This window comes from Pomacea canaliculata, linkage group LG1, assembly GCF_003073045.1.
Source record: "Pomacea canaliculata isolate SZHN2017 linkage group LG1, ASM307304v1, whole genome shotgun sequence".
In the NCBI taxonomy this organism is placed as follows: Eukaryota; Metazoa; Mollusca; class Gastropoda; order Architaenioglossa; family Ampullariidae; genus Pomacea; species Pomacea canaliculata.
Window position 1 is genome coordinate 6,684,750 of NC_037590.1, and position 15,238 is coordinate 6,699,987.

Consider the following 15,238-nt stretch of genomic DNA (forward strand, 5'->3'; position numbering starts at 1 on the left):
ATTTGTAGTCGCCCGGTGGGGTGGAAGGTCCGATGGCGGGTGGCAGAGGGTGATTAGCTACCCGTCCCCTGCTGTGTGTCATAGTCCGCCATGTTGGTGTGTCACCCTCACTGGGATGTGTCAGGCTCGGCCTGTGGCTGCTTCTCCACTCTTCGTGCGGGGGCCGCAAAAATCTCGAAGGGCTTCGTGGGTGTTGTGTTTATTTACCGAGTCCACCCGTCGTGACTAATGTTACACTCGCTTCCACTTCAAAAGCAAGTAAACGCCATTTCTCCTCTACTTCTCCTCCTCTTCACCCTCTCTCTCTCTCTCATTTGTTCAGTCGCTTACTGTCCAAACGGACTAATTCTGTCCTCTTTTGCTCTCGTGCCAAAAGTATTCATTCATTTGTCCGTTCATTCAATCAATCATTATTATTTTTTTACGATTTATTTGAGTTTCTCGCTTTCACCTGCTCTTATCAGACTGCACCTGCGATATTAAGATATACAAAAGATAAGTGTGCACTAAATTGTTATTGCAAGGACGTACACTCTGTATGTCTGCATGGCTTATCTAGAAATTACACAACAAATTTCCAAACTTCATTGTAACTACTTCACGATGTGAAGTGTACTTTTGAGAAAATGCAATTTTAAAAAACCATTGTTTCTGAGGAGTAGCCTTTCACTTGGGTGACGAAGACAAGGGAAATAATCCTAACTGAAAATAAATTAGCAACGCAAGGAAAGAACAAAAAAAAAGGAACTAACTAGTGTAAGTAAAGTTAAAATTTATCTTAACTTAGAACAGATTACTCAAAAGCTTCAAATGAAAGAGCGTTATCTTTGGTGGCAACGGATGCTGAGGAGCAATGTCAGGGGGAACAACTAGTTTCTCAGTTTCTCGCATCTTAATAATATTTTTGCTATTATCACATGACTACGACAGAATTAAATGCTTTTTTCTTATAATTTTTATGAAATTCTGTATCGTTAAAGTTTTGTCGTCTGTCTCATGAAAGAAGCAATGTTCTCAGTGTTTCAATTTTTGAACCTTGTTATTTGGTGATATTTCGCGTCCATTTTTTGGTTATTCCAATGGTAGTCTCTCCAATACGAAATTAAAACTGTATTGCTGGCGTGACGAACACACAGACAGAGTATCACATGTCCAGTCTTCATGCAATAAGAGCTTATATAGTCTGGTCACGGAGGAAATCAGAGCACAAGAACCTTTGCGGATATTCTCTTTCCAGCAAGACGGTCTCCATTGACCATCCCTCAACTCCAGAGACCACACCTACATATTTCACAGAATATCTACAGCAGCTGGAACACCGCCACCACAGCGACCTGGGACTACATCCACGACAAGTGCAATGCATTACAGCCACGGTGAACAAGCCCTGGGACTTTCTCCTGCTCCCCCTTCAACATTTGGCCTCTTCGTGACTCCCATGAACAGATTTATAACTCGTGTTCATTTTCTCCGTACACGATTCCTTTAATTTGTTGCATTAAGCAAACTCTCCTTCATAGATTTCGGTGCAAGGGATGAAGGAGGAGCGGGGTCCAGACGAAGGAAGGGAGGGATGGACAAAAGAAGTGTTTCCTCCAAGCCCCGGTCCATGTTTGAGTGAGACAACGTTCAAATCCTGGCCTCGGTGCATCGTTCTTATTTATCGAGACTGCAAAAGGATTTGATGGAGAGAGAGAAGGGAAAAAAGCCGAGTGCTTACCTGTAAATGAGCATGTTTGCACAAAGCCTCCCGCCTTTTCTTTGCCTTCCATTATATGGCAACGCTGAGACAGCAGTATGCGCGGGGCTGTGCACACAGGTAGGCCGCCGGCCACACACAGGACTGGGGAACAAAATATAGAATTATTCAAACAAGAATGCTTCATTAATTGGTGTCCCGTATACAACTCCGCCGCTGGCCTAACGAGCTTGTTGTACAGGCAGTCCCGGCCGATGATGCTTTAGCTGAATGGCAGGGAAAATAGCCCGGATGGTGAGTCTTGCTCACTCCTTCCTTCCCTGCAGTTCCGTCAGCAAACGAGGAACAAGCATCGTATCTGATGGGAGGCGCGCTGTCAACGGTTAAAGCTAATGATCAGATAAAAAGACGGCGCTGTCTGTTTGATCTGTTGCCGGTGTTGTTCTGGTCGAGGCTTGTGCTGGGGATAATTAGTCTTCCACCCATCCACCCCGAACCCCATGCGCATCGGAAGGCTTAGTTGTTATTATTTACGTAAGTCGTTGTTATGCTTCTTTCTCTCCGAAAGGGTTTAGTGAGTGTCGGGGGAACTTTAATTGTCGGCATTGATCACGTGATGTCAGTGGGTGCACGGAGTGGACACTCGTTAATACACCACCACTACCACCATAACACCATCACCACCACCACACGTGGTGACGAATCCACACACAACACAAACATAACAACATATGTGAACAAATACATAACATAGGATATACACACATGCGCCCACACACACACACACACGCGCACGCACCCGGAACAATGTAAGCACTTTGCAACCTTCTTGCAATAATATTTATAAGCAACATCAACGTATTTAAAGAAACAGAGGTTTGGGAGGAGCCAACACGAATACGTAATATTTTATAACACCTTCCTGCTGTTGCACATTCTGGATCTTGCTTTTATTTTTAATGCAGGTCGCTTCCCCTTTCAGGGCTTCCTTAAGTGTGCGAGATGAATGTTTTTATTATAACGATCGTCGGTGGGTTACCTTCTTTTACCAAAGAAGAAAATCTTTGCAGAAGCAGAGCCTCGACTCTTTATTATTATTATTATTATTATTCTGACCACCAGAGCATGGTAGTCGCCGCACCAACATGACGTAACAAGCACCAGTCCGATTTTTTGCTCCGAGATCGAAACTCAGGTTTGTCCTGCCCCGCGCACGATTCGTGCTCTCCGCCCTGCGCTCCGGTGCGCATGCCCAGACGTGCTAGTGTTGGAGATAATTGCAGGCCTGTGGATATCCTTCTGTCAATAAACGAGAGAGAAGTCCTTACTGGGAGGAAAACTGAGAGAGAGAGGAACGGAGGAGGGTGGGACGAAAGAGGTGGAGGAGTCGCTGGTTGCCATCATCCACCACCACGACCCGCGCTGTTTGGGTGTGGTCACTGCCGCACGATGACGTAGCACTAGCGCCGGGGCTTGCTTTCAAAGGAAAGACCAATTTTCTTTAAGAGCAGACTCTGGCGTTTTCTGCGGTCTTTTTTTTTTTATTATTATTCCACCCTTCACTCTCTTTTCGTGTTTGAAGCATCGATTGTTCTGATATCCTCACGGGAACGTACGATGACAAACTGTACAGTAAGCGCATGCGCAAAGCCATACATGGGCAAGAGTGAGCTGCTGAACTCTTCGTGTCTGATCATTAAGCCGCGGGGAGAGAGAGAGAGGAAGAGAGAGAGAGGCGAGAAAGAGAGAGTGAGAAAGTGGGAGGTGGGAGAGGGGCAGGTTTATTCTTACTAATTGCATTTTCAAAATCGACAAACTTTCGTCAGAACTACGCAGGACCTTGGAACTTATGACTTTTGTATGTTTCGCATTTCTCCTTCCCCCTATACTTTGTTTGTTTGTTTACTTATTACAACTCCTTTTGATAAATGAGTAAGTTTGTTTGTAACATATACAAACAGTGAGTAGAGTTTGGAGCGAGTCGAGACAGTCGGGTGAAATTGTACAGAGAGTGAGGTAGAATTTGTAACAACACCTTGATGCTTTGACGATGATGACGACGACGATGATGATGATGATAAGTCAAATTGTATACCTTGATGTGGGTATGGTGAAATGCTGACAATGACACGTCTAGAGCAAAAAGGACGAGAGGTGTCACAGAAGAGACAAGTCACAGATGTTACGAGAGGCAAGGTGTGTGTCACAGAGGCAAGGTGTGTGTCACAGAGAGGAAGGTGTGTCACGAGATGCAAGGTGTGTGTCACAGAAGGCAAGTCACAGAGAGCAAGTCACAAGAAGAGAAAGGTCGAAGTAGAGGATAGTCAGAGGTCACAGACGAGGAGAAAGTTGCTCGGGTGGCGCGGGTACAGGAAAAGGCAGGGTGGGCGGACCTGAGAGTCGGGTAGGCGCTGGGTAGAAGAGGATCACCCACAGGTAATCTGCAAGCCCTCCGCTCTCTACAGGTCAGAGATAGCAGCCAGCGCCTGTGTGCATGCTCTCAAGCCAAAACCTGTTCGCGCAGAATGTTGGGGTGGGTGGGATGGGTGGGGTGGGAGAAACAGAGAGGAGGATATAGGGGTGGGTGGGTGACATCGATCTTGCGAAAATCCTCCTCAGGTCGGCCTCAGCAAAACTTCTATGTCAGAAGTGAACTCAAGGAGATGGCTGACGGCTTTCTACCCTTTCCTACTTAGTCGTCTGGATTTTAGAATTTGATGCGTCTGCTCTTTGAAAACAATTGTGGCGAATATTGGGTATGTGTCCTTTTTAGGGTGTGTCGGCAGGTTCCTTTGTTTTCTTCATTATAGTCGCTTTTGTGGTTATTTCTTCACCTTAAAAGCTGAGATCTTAATGTATCTACTATATATACCTTGCTGCTACTTGTGTCTTTATAGCAAGTTTTAATGAGTTTGTTGTTTTTGGAAACTAACTTTACCTCGCACGCACTCACATGTCACACACATATATATATATGTACTTAAGGAGAGGTACACCTACACATACCCGCAAAAACTGCGCAAATAAAATAATAAATCGTCCCTAATACTATACTAGACAAAGAAAATTGAAATTAGATATTAACTGAAATCTGATTTCTACAATAATTGTTGAAAGGATTTGAATTTTTTTCCCGTTTACATTGTAGCTGATTTTAGAATACTTGGCACACTTTCTCGATAGATTTCTTTTGTTTCTGTCATTTTTTTTCTTTTTCACTCTTTTTCCTTAGAGCAATTCATATCTGTTTGGAGGGAAGTAGAAAGAAAGGGGAAGTACGATAAATAGATAAATAAAAGATAGCGGTAGAGAAAAGAGACAAGAGCACGGGGGAAGAGAAATGGCGGACAGACGTCACCTGCAGCAAAGTGAGAGGCTGGGAGTGAGGTCTGGATACTGGGAGGTGAAGCAGCACCATCACCACTAGCTGCAGACATATCTACCCTCATCCTCATCTCTTTTACAAAAGAAAAAAATCACAGTTTTGCTGACATCATAACTCTTTCTCATTTGTCTTTGCTTCCCCATCCCTCACTTCTTCCCTTCCACCTTTTTCCCGCAGATGACATAGAAGGATGCATGTGGCCTGTGTGAATGATGACTGGACAAAAAAAAGAGATAAACTGGGCTATTTAAAACATTAGGAAATAAAAATGTTGCACAAAGTGAAACAGTACATGAGAAAAGGAATGTTGTGCGTGAAGATAACGAGGAGCACAAAAAAATATGAAAATATCTTGACATGAAATATATTGAAAGGAATTTTCACAGCAAGATATTATTTTGTTCTCTCCGATAAACCGTAAATAGTGAAATTCTGTGTGGTAAAAATTTTTGTAAAGTCGAATGAAGGGACAACATAATAATATTGAGATATTATCACCTCGTGAGCTGAAATTTTCGGAATCCTCCGTCATAGTGAACTACCAATATTTAATAATCGAGTTAAATGAATGGGTGAGCTTTAATGTTCTCTTCTGCCTCCCAGGAACTTCCTTCATCCATTCATTCTCTCCCCTCTACCATCAGTTAAAAAAAAATCTTGTTTTGGGTGGATGGGTGTGTGGGGGAGTTATGTAGAGAAGAGTAGGGCCGTAGAACAGGAGGATTCGGTGCGGACCTGGCTACAGGACCATGTGCGATGGTTTCAAGATAGCCATCGCCTGCCGATTGCTTTGCCCCGTCTCCCTCTCACCTGATCACCTCCACCTTTCCCGTACTTCAACATCAGCATCAGCACCCCTTTCCCCACCCTAACCCTCCATCCTCCGACTCTTCCCTTTCCCCACACATTCCCTCCATTCCCCTGACTACACTGCCCCTACCCACCGCCCGTTTCCTTTGTAACTCTCACGTGGAAGAGGAGAAGGAGGAGGAGGGGGACCGCTTTTCAGTTCCTCCCTGGCCGCTGACTTCCCGTACCACCTTGTCTAGCATCGTCTGTAGACATGGTCTGTAGACATTCTCTTGTAGACATCGGCTGTCGTGGCACCGCACTCTTCCTTCCTTCCTCTGCCAGCCCCCGCTGTAATCCTCGCTCACTGCCAGCCCCATTGTGACGTCGGCTCTTTGTTTTCCTTTTCTTTGATTTGCCGACACCCCCGATGCTCTCCCTTTTCTGCCGCGTTTTCGCCATCTGCACGCAGTCAGCGAGGAGGGGAGGGGTGGGGAGGATTGCGAGGTTGAGGAACGTGGTGAGGTGATGTGAGGTGAGGTGTGTGTGTGTTAGGTGATGTGTGTGTATGTGTGTTTGTACGCGCACGTGCAATACGGTTGAGCGTGATGTCAGTGCGCATGCGCATCAAGCAAATATTTCCAAGACAATTAAGACAATGTTCAATTAGGTTTTATTCTGTCTCACCATCGGTGTCTGTAGAAAAAGTATGTGTGTGTGTGTCGCCGCGCTCGTGCATAAACTTTATAGATTTTACTTCGCACGTGATCTCACAACCGGAAGCTCCTCCACATACGTGTACCTTGATCGGCGGCGCAGCCGACGGGCGGTGCGCTCAATAGTGTGGTGCCCGTCGCAGCGGAGGACTTGTCAACAACGATTACGACGAGAGATGCCGCCAAGCAGAAGCTAGGTTGTACACTGGTACGGTGGGAGGTGGAGGAGGAGGTGGTGATGGTGGGGAGGGGGACGAGAGGGAGGGGACAGCGTGATGTCGTAGTGCCGCGCGACTTGGGCGACCACGTCGTGTCTTCACCATCATCACCGCGGCCCCACCCAACACCCTGCCCCACCCATCCCCGCTCTTGCATCTTTTCGCACACAGTGTTTGTGGAAAGCATTCTGCTGTCTCACGCAGCTAGGCTGTAGCAGTGTGTGTGCGTGTGTGTCGTGTGTGTGTGCGTGTGTGTGAGCGTGCGTGTGAGCGTGCGTGCGTTATCATGTATCGATTCGAACTGCAAGCGGCGACGTCGCGGCGGAAGTATGTCGCGATTGTAGCGACTTTGTCCACGCGTCGCGATATTCGCGCAGCTGGCGTACACCTCGCCGGAGGAATTAGTAACGGTCGAGTACGAAGACTTGTGGCATTTGTGGGAGGGTGGGAAACACACATCAGGGTATACGCCGTCTCCCCGAGGTAACGAACGAACGTCACAGAAGACAGAGCTTGGCTGTGAAAACGGGACAGAAGAAAGAACTTTTGTTGTGCAATAAAAAAATAAAAAACAAAAACAAGCGGAGGAAAAGAATTTGAAGGATTGCGACAGCGTCGATGTTGATATACAGATGGGCGTTCGTTCGTGACGTGGCTAAAGATGAAAAGGTGAAAGTTGAAACCCTGGTAACAGATTCCCAAGGCACGGAGCCGCTCTCCATTGAATCCCACACAGTAGCAAGTGCCGCGAGTTACCGCCGCCTGTGAGGTCAAAGGTCCAGTGGATCTGTCCACGTCCGGTCCAGCATTCTGTCTGCACGACCATCCAGTCCAACCCCGGGACTGTGTCACCGCAGTTTGTGAGTCGCACCTGTTGTTCACCTGGCGCTGGAACATGGAATTCCTAACTGCAAGATGAGGACGGGGCAAGCGTGTGGGAGCAGTGGTGGCCGAGTGGTGGCTGCTGGTGGGAGGAGCGGTACTCACTCCCCGAGGGTGCTGTCCCTCCTTGTGACGCACGACTGTCGTTGGTGCTTTCAAGTCCTCAACTTTCTTGACATGTAAGTGAGACTGCACATACTTTTGTCTTCCCTTTTGCGTCCTAAACATTTCTTCGTGATGCTTCAGGAGGTGTCACACCTCAGCTTCTCTCTAGCAGTCATGTGACCTCACTTTGGTGTCCACGCATGCGCGCGCAGTCGAGTGCTATTTATATACCTGGTTGTTTGAGCATGCGCTGTCCGTGTGTAGATGTCTTTGAGGAGCAAATTTTGCATTTCTGTTTTCACGTGGTAGTTAAAACATTTATTTTTTCTTATCTGTTGTGGGAATGCTGCTGGGTTAAAAAAATTTGTTGCATTTCTTATTTTCTGAGCCGAGTCGTACATTTAAAAAGAGAACAACAGGTGACTAGTAATTTCCATCCTCTCAGAGAAGAAAAGCCAGGATGTTTCTAAATTCTTTTATTTCTAGCAACTGTTGGTAGAATGCACTATCCACTGATTTTGATAATTAGACCCGAGCTAGGTAAGAGTGTGTCACAAATATTTTACACAATGTAGATCATTGTACAGAGACGAAAAGCTCGTTCAAATCCCTCTCAACCTTCAGTTAGTAAATAAATAAATCAATCAACAAAACAAAAATACCCCCCAAAAAAATTCAGAAATCAGTCTCAAAACGTTGATATGTTGAAAAGAACAACATAATGAAATAAAAATTATTTTCCAACGTTTAAATAACGGAGGTAAGAGAAGTGACTACGCATGCGCCAAGCCGTCTTGAGCACACCTTCAACAACAAGGTGTCCGCACTTCAGGTCCAGCTGCTGGTTGTATGTAGACCCCACCACTACCCACACCCACCTCCATCCATCCTACAAGTAGCTGTGGGGTGGTGATAGGGGGGTGAGCACGGGAAAGGTGCGGAATCTGCTGGCTGCCTGTACACGAGTCTGAATTCACCTTAAGTCTCGAGAATTCGGACGACAACATCTGTCCCTAAAATTAGGGATGGTTTCTACGTCCACCGGGGCACGTGGCGGGGAGTTTGCAGACTAACCAGCAATTTCGTCACTTACGGCTGGAATGCTCAGATCTGCACCTCTGTCCCTGGTTCAGACCCTCCCGAGAAACTCTCTCTCTCACATATATAGATATACTTCCTTTGCCTCTCTTTCTCTCTCTCACATTCTCTTTCTCTTAACCCTCCGTCTGTCACTCACACTCTCGCCTGGCTCACTCTATTTCTGTCTCTGTCTCTCGGTGGTGACGCTGGCCGTGCCCGCCCTCGCTCACCTCCCCAACCACAAACACTTGGCTTGTTGCACCACTTCGCGCCCCGGGTTCGTCTGCTGTGCGTCACATGCAGGCAGCGTCACCGACGTTACCTGTCCATCGGCAGACCTGTGTGCATGCATGAGGACATGGGCAGGTGCACACAGACTCACGCACGGCCACACACACGTATATAAAGAGAGGAGACAGGAGAGGATGCATAGAAGGAGGGAGGAAAAAAAAAAAAAGGCAGGAACAGAATCAAGAAAACAGTCATACAGAAAAAAAGCAAAAATACATTCATAAATTCGAATATGCATACCCGCATATACAAACAAACAAACAAACAAACAAACAAACAAACCAACAAACAAACAAACGAACAAACAAACCAATGAACAAACAAACAAGCAAGCAAACAGAACCGCATACTCCCGTCGCTTTTCTGAATTGTCTCTCTGTCTTATTTTTCAATTGATGAATGGTTATGCGAACACAATTCAATTTTATTTTTAGTGAGTGTGTCAAAGACTTTCTCAACCGAAACTTGTTGAGTACATGACGGTGATCGGCAAATAACAGTGAAATAAAAAAAAATCATACAAAAGTCTCAACCAGTTCGTTAATTCTAAGGAACATTGTAAGAGCTTTGACTACTGAACTAGTCTTCACGCCTGTGTGTGCGCATGTGTGTATGCGCGTGTGTACACATCCTAGTCCTCTGGGACGAACACCAAAATTTGACAATTTTCCTTAGTAACACTAATTTTTTCTTACATAGGTATCGCATTTACATCGCCGTTGTCTACCATCAAGAGACGATCGTCTATTTTTCCGTAATCGAGAGCTAAACATACTTTTCCAGTTCTAGACAAACATTCGTCCATTGTGCAGGGGCCGTAATCAGTTGGGTGTATCCAAAACTGTCTTCAATTTTGTGTGTTTAACTGAAAATCAACTTTATGTTCAAGACAAATATTTGTCGTTTATCTGGCCCTCGCCAAGCACCCATTGTGCGTGCATCAATGTATGTATGTATGCCAATCTTTTTTGAAGCAGTTCGTCTGGTCTGGCAAACTGTTGTTGCTGTGCACACACTTCCAGTGTACACGCTAACTTGTCAAGGAGTAGCAGCCATTGATCAAATGTTATGGGCGCTGTTAGTTCCTCGTCATGAAGAGAACGACACACTCATATTCACATCAAACTCAGCATACCTTTCTAAAAGACCGAAAAAAAAGAAAGAGGATTTTTTTTTGCCCTTTAGTTCCAGCTCATTTCCATGTCTCAACTTCCACGTTTCAAATTCTTGCTCTCCTGTTGCGAGTCAGCAAGGGCAAGCAAAACAACGATGTTTGCATCTAGTGGAACGGAAAAACACCGACAACCGGAAGTGGGGTCTTAGTGAAGAAGAAATTAGTGTTTGAGCATCGACAGCCGAGCAGGTTCAGTAACGCTTCTTCCAGACGAAGTCGGCCACAAACACTTCCCCAAAACATCTGGGGCTCGTGTTAACCCTTTAAATGTCTGGACATCCAGAAATAATTCAAATCAGAACCCTGATGCATTACGGGGGAAGGCAAGGTGCACTTCTGACCCACTTCCCGCCCTCAGATTTCAATGCATTCTTTAATTTCTCCCAGCGAAAGGCCGCTAAGGGGGTGTTGAGAGGGAAATGAAAACATACGTCCTCATAGGCATGGTGCCAGACATCTCCAGGATTAATTTTTATTGACCGCACCCCTCCTCTTTCGTTCTAGCGTGGGTTCCTTTAAAAAAAAATCTTTTCCTCCCACCCTTTCCTTGTGAAGTGGCACCCAAACATCCAGCACCTCATACAGAGTGCATGCGCGTGTTGTGTTCTTTTGCGGAGCATCGAAGACCGTGTGCACATGATCGTGAAAGGATGGAGGAGGAGGAGAGAGGAGGGGTGGAGACTGTCCGCAGGAACTGACTCCGTGCCCAGCTTCTCGAAGGAAGGGACAGACCGCGGTGTTGATCCAGGCCGCACAGGAGCAGATGAAGATCTGAAAGCGAAACACTAGTTACAATAACAAGCACCACGATGATAGTGGAAGCCACAGGTTCCCGTTTGGAGCTGCAGGAGCTGAGTGAGGAGTGATGCTTGAAGACTGGGGGCAACAGCCCACGATTTCGTTGGGGTATGCTGTTCCAGCTTTTTTGTGACTGCTGAATTAAAGTTTAGCTCCGTCGAGAACATGCTTAAAAGAAGTATATTTTTTCTGATGAAAATGGTAAAGCTTGATACAAGAAACTAATCCTCAAAGTCTGAAAAAATCCCTTGAGATATACGCATACAAACATCACCATGCCTAGAAAGAGGTCAACAACAAGCCAAGGTGTGCATGGACCAAATATTAATTATACCTGTGTACAAATGTAAGCTTTAACTCTGTTGTGTATAGGTGTATCTCGAAAAAGACTGTGTTCACCCACTTTTGGGGAAGAACTATCTTACACTAAACTCTACCCAACTTATTACAAAACAAAAATTGTGTCCACCAGTCCTTTAAAGCACGACAATGTCTCTGCTGGACGGGGATTTGTCATGGTCATCAAGACCACATGATCATGGTCTTGTTCCAAACCAATCGCAGACTTAAGACGAAGAAGTTTCTGTTCGGAAAAGACTTTGTTTGAGACTGAAAACTGCACCGACAGTTCTGTCCAGTCTTTTTCTTTCAGGCGTTGAAACTGGGAGAAAGCTGCGAGCGGCGGGTGAGTAATGATGGCTCTACAGCCTATCGACGCCTCTTGTCCACAGACGCAATGTTCGTCTACAAATTCTCTTTGTCCTACTGTCGTTTCCAGCAGCTTATCCCGATTCTCTTGTGCCTCAAATTATGGGGACAATAAAGAGAAGATTGAAGCAAGGAGGGTTGTTTGAAAACACAGATGGGGGAGATCCAAGAGGAGAAAAATTATATTAATTCAGCGGGGGGCGACAGGTGCAGTCTCCTTCCTTCCCATGACCACCAGTGTCTCTGATAACGATGAGTTTTGCTAATTAATTTGTTATGACTAATATATCGTGTCACTTTTTTAAACCTCGAAAATCTTACTTTAATCAAGAACGGTTGCTCTGTTTTCCTAGAAAGGTTTTCTTGTCGCTAGATGATAGCAGTCATCATTGCTTTCGTGCCTGTTGCTATAGTTACCACGTCTAAGAATGAGTGATTGCGTTTAAAGTGGCTGCTGTCGCAGACTTACGAAACATTACTCTGAGTTCTCTCCTATGGTGATTGAAATCATCCGTTTCTGTCGCTCGAGTTCTACACCAAAATCTCACAAATGGCTGGAATTTTACACACAGCCGTCTTCCACATCCTGAAAATCTACATCCACAAGTTTCTTTCCTTTAGTCCTAGTCTTCTTGTCCTTCAAGAACATTCCTTTTGTCCTTTAAACCAAGTTTTTTGCCATTCAAACCTGGCTTTCTTGTCTTTTTAAAGCCCAGTCCAGTATTTTTATCCTTTAAACTCAGTCTATTCATTCAGTTAGTTTTTTTTTCTCCAACCCCAGTGTGTTTGTTCTTCAAGCCTTGTCTTCTTCTCGTTCAATCCAAGCCATCTCCTTCAGACGAGTCTTCTTCTCCAAGCCCAATCTTTTTGTCCATCAGGCCATGTCTTCTTGTCTTCGTCCATAAAGACGAGATCAGTGATCACAAGAACAGTTTCACATAAACCCAGCCATCCACTAACTGGTGCAGGTTGTTGGGCCTCGTCCACCTGTTGATGCTGTTGGCCATCTTGCCAGACACTCGTGGTGAAGGAGGCGCCGTCGGTGACTGTTCCTCGTGGCGCGTGAGAGTACAGACCCTGGAACCCTCGTCTTTGATATCAGGAAGCACCCCGACCATCTTACAAATCTCCGAGGAGCTGGCCGTGTGTTTGCAGGCGTGTTTACGAGGGCCTCAGAGAAAGCAGGGACGGGCAAGGGACATGACAGACGCTCACGAAGTAAAAGAAACCCAATACTATTGAGTTAAAACTAATTTGGCTTCAAGACAGATCGACAAGATGCAGGCTGTACCGGAACATGAGCGAATCCCAATCGATGTCAGTTTTGTGCTCTTTGCGTTTAAAGTGTGTGTTTGTTTCTGTAAGAGATTTGAAAAAAAAAAAAACCCACCCACCCGTGTGTCGGCACAGTCGAGATTAGCAGTGAAGTTGTTTAAACATCGGATTTAAACACGAACTATCGATACCGACCAAGCGTGAGAAAAGAAGAGTGAGGGGTGAGGCGTGGGTGGGATGGAAGTCTTTACATTCTGAACCGTTCGCACCGTGATAATTTATTCATCCTTTCCAAACACAAGTTTGTCCTGATGGCAAACCATATCAGATATTGGCGCATGTGTCGAAAGACAAGCGGACGTCCATTCTCAAACAGTACTTGTGACCTCCGGTGTAGAAAATGTTTGGAGAAAAAAAAAAACCTGAGGGGCTGGAGGGATGAAGGTGCCGTGTGCAAAGATTGGCGTCACCTTTGTACTGTCCACAACGCCTGGCCACAAACGGTTTCCCGCCTGAGATAAGAACATGCACGTGCTTCGTGCGCGTTTGCTGTGCGCGGGAGGGACGTGCAAAGGCGCGAGGGGCGAGAACGAGACTTTACGAGGCCGTCAGCTTCATCAGAGTCACGCTGCATGAAACCTGCAGGTTTTTATTATTTATTTATTTTTTAACTTCCTTTCTTTTCTTTGAATTCTTTTTTTTTTCTTTCTCTTTGTTTTCGCGTCTTCTTTCGTGGTCGATATTGGTTAGGGATGGTGTTTAGAACAAACAGAATGTTTGCTGACTCACTGTGTAAAGTTTAAGGAGAAGGACGACTGTTGGATGTAGTGCTAAAGAAAATATTTTAAACATCCTTAGGGTACCATGGTAGAAGATAAGCGAAACCTTTACGAGGAGAGAACAATGAACAGAACAGGGACTTAGTGAAATAGATAGTGGTAGAGATTTTCATCAACACATTCTCTGTCACACATACATACACAAAGAGAAATAGAATATTTTACCTTAATTTGTATGTGTGTTATACATCAGTGTAATAAAGTTTACCGCTTGTGAGAATTATTTAGGTGACTGCACTCTGACAGACTGGTTATTTGGTTTAAAGTATTTAAAAATATTTTAGTCATACTCATTTTACTCCGGTTAGCTGCTGCAAGAAACTCGACCATCATCTACGATAATGTGATGTCTGCTCATTTAGTTGATGTGTTTTAACAGCGAATAAAACCAACGAAGAACATTAACAACTTCTGTTGCTCTCTTTGCAGCAGTACCTCCCACTCCAGTGCAAGCAACTTGCTCTCCTCTCCTAAACTCCACCCACTTTTCCTACTACACTTTCTCTTTCTCTCTCTCTCTCCCACACACACACATCTAAAGAACCTTTTCAGACGAGAAATTCCACAACACGATTTTTTCGCATCAGAAAATATTTTTCCTTGATTCTTTGATTTCTTGTTTGCCTAGACATTCGCTTCTATCCTTCTCCCGTCGTTCCATCCTTTAATCACCGTCGCCCTAAAGTATCTTAACCCCACCTCCACCCCCACCTTCCCAGCATGCATCTTCCACTACCTGAGCCGTGTGGTGGCGGGTGTTCATGCCTCATCCCGCACAGGAGGCTGCTGGGCTGCTGAGCCGCTCTTGCTTCTTCACCACAGAACACAGTGCTGCTGTAGACCGGGGCCTTCACAGCCCCTCATGGGCTACCCTAGAAGACGTTTAATTAAGTAAGAACAAACATTGTTCTACTGCCAGCAGCACACGCACACGGGAACGGTCCGAGGCTGGTGGGAGGATGCGGGAGGAGGGGGTAGAATGGAGGAGAAAGTTGTGGACGTCTCGTTTCTCACCTCCTTCACCTCCTCCATCTCTCACCTCCCTCACCTCACCCTGCCTGCACCCACCTCACAGATACCCCTCTTCGCACACTCGCTCTCTCCTCTCTCTCTCTCGCCAGTAGACGACACGGCAAACCCAAACATTAAAGCGAAGGGAAACCAAGACAAAATGGGACGACACGTAGGTATATGGGGGTTGTTCTAGAGGGGGGAGGACAGTTTATACTGGCGCTGTGCAGGCCGCTACATGCTGGTCCGTACATGGTTATAAGTACAT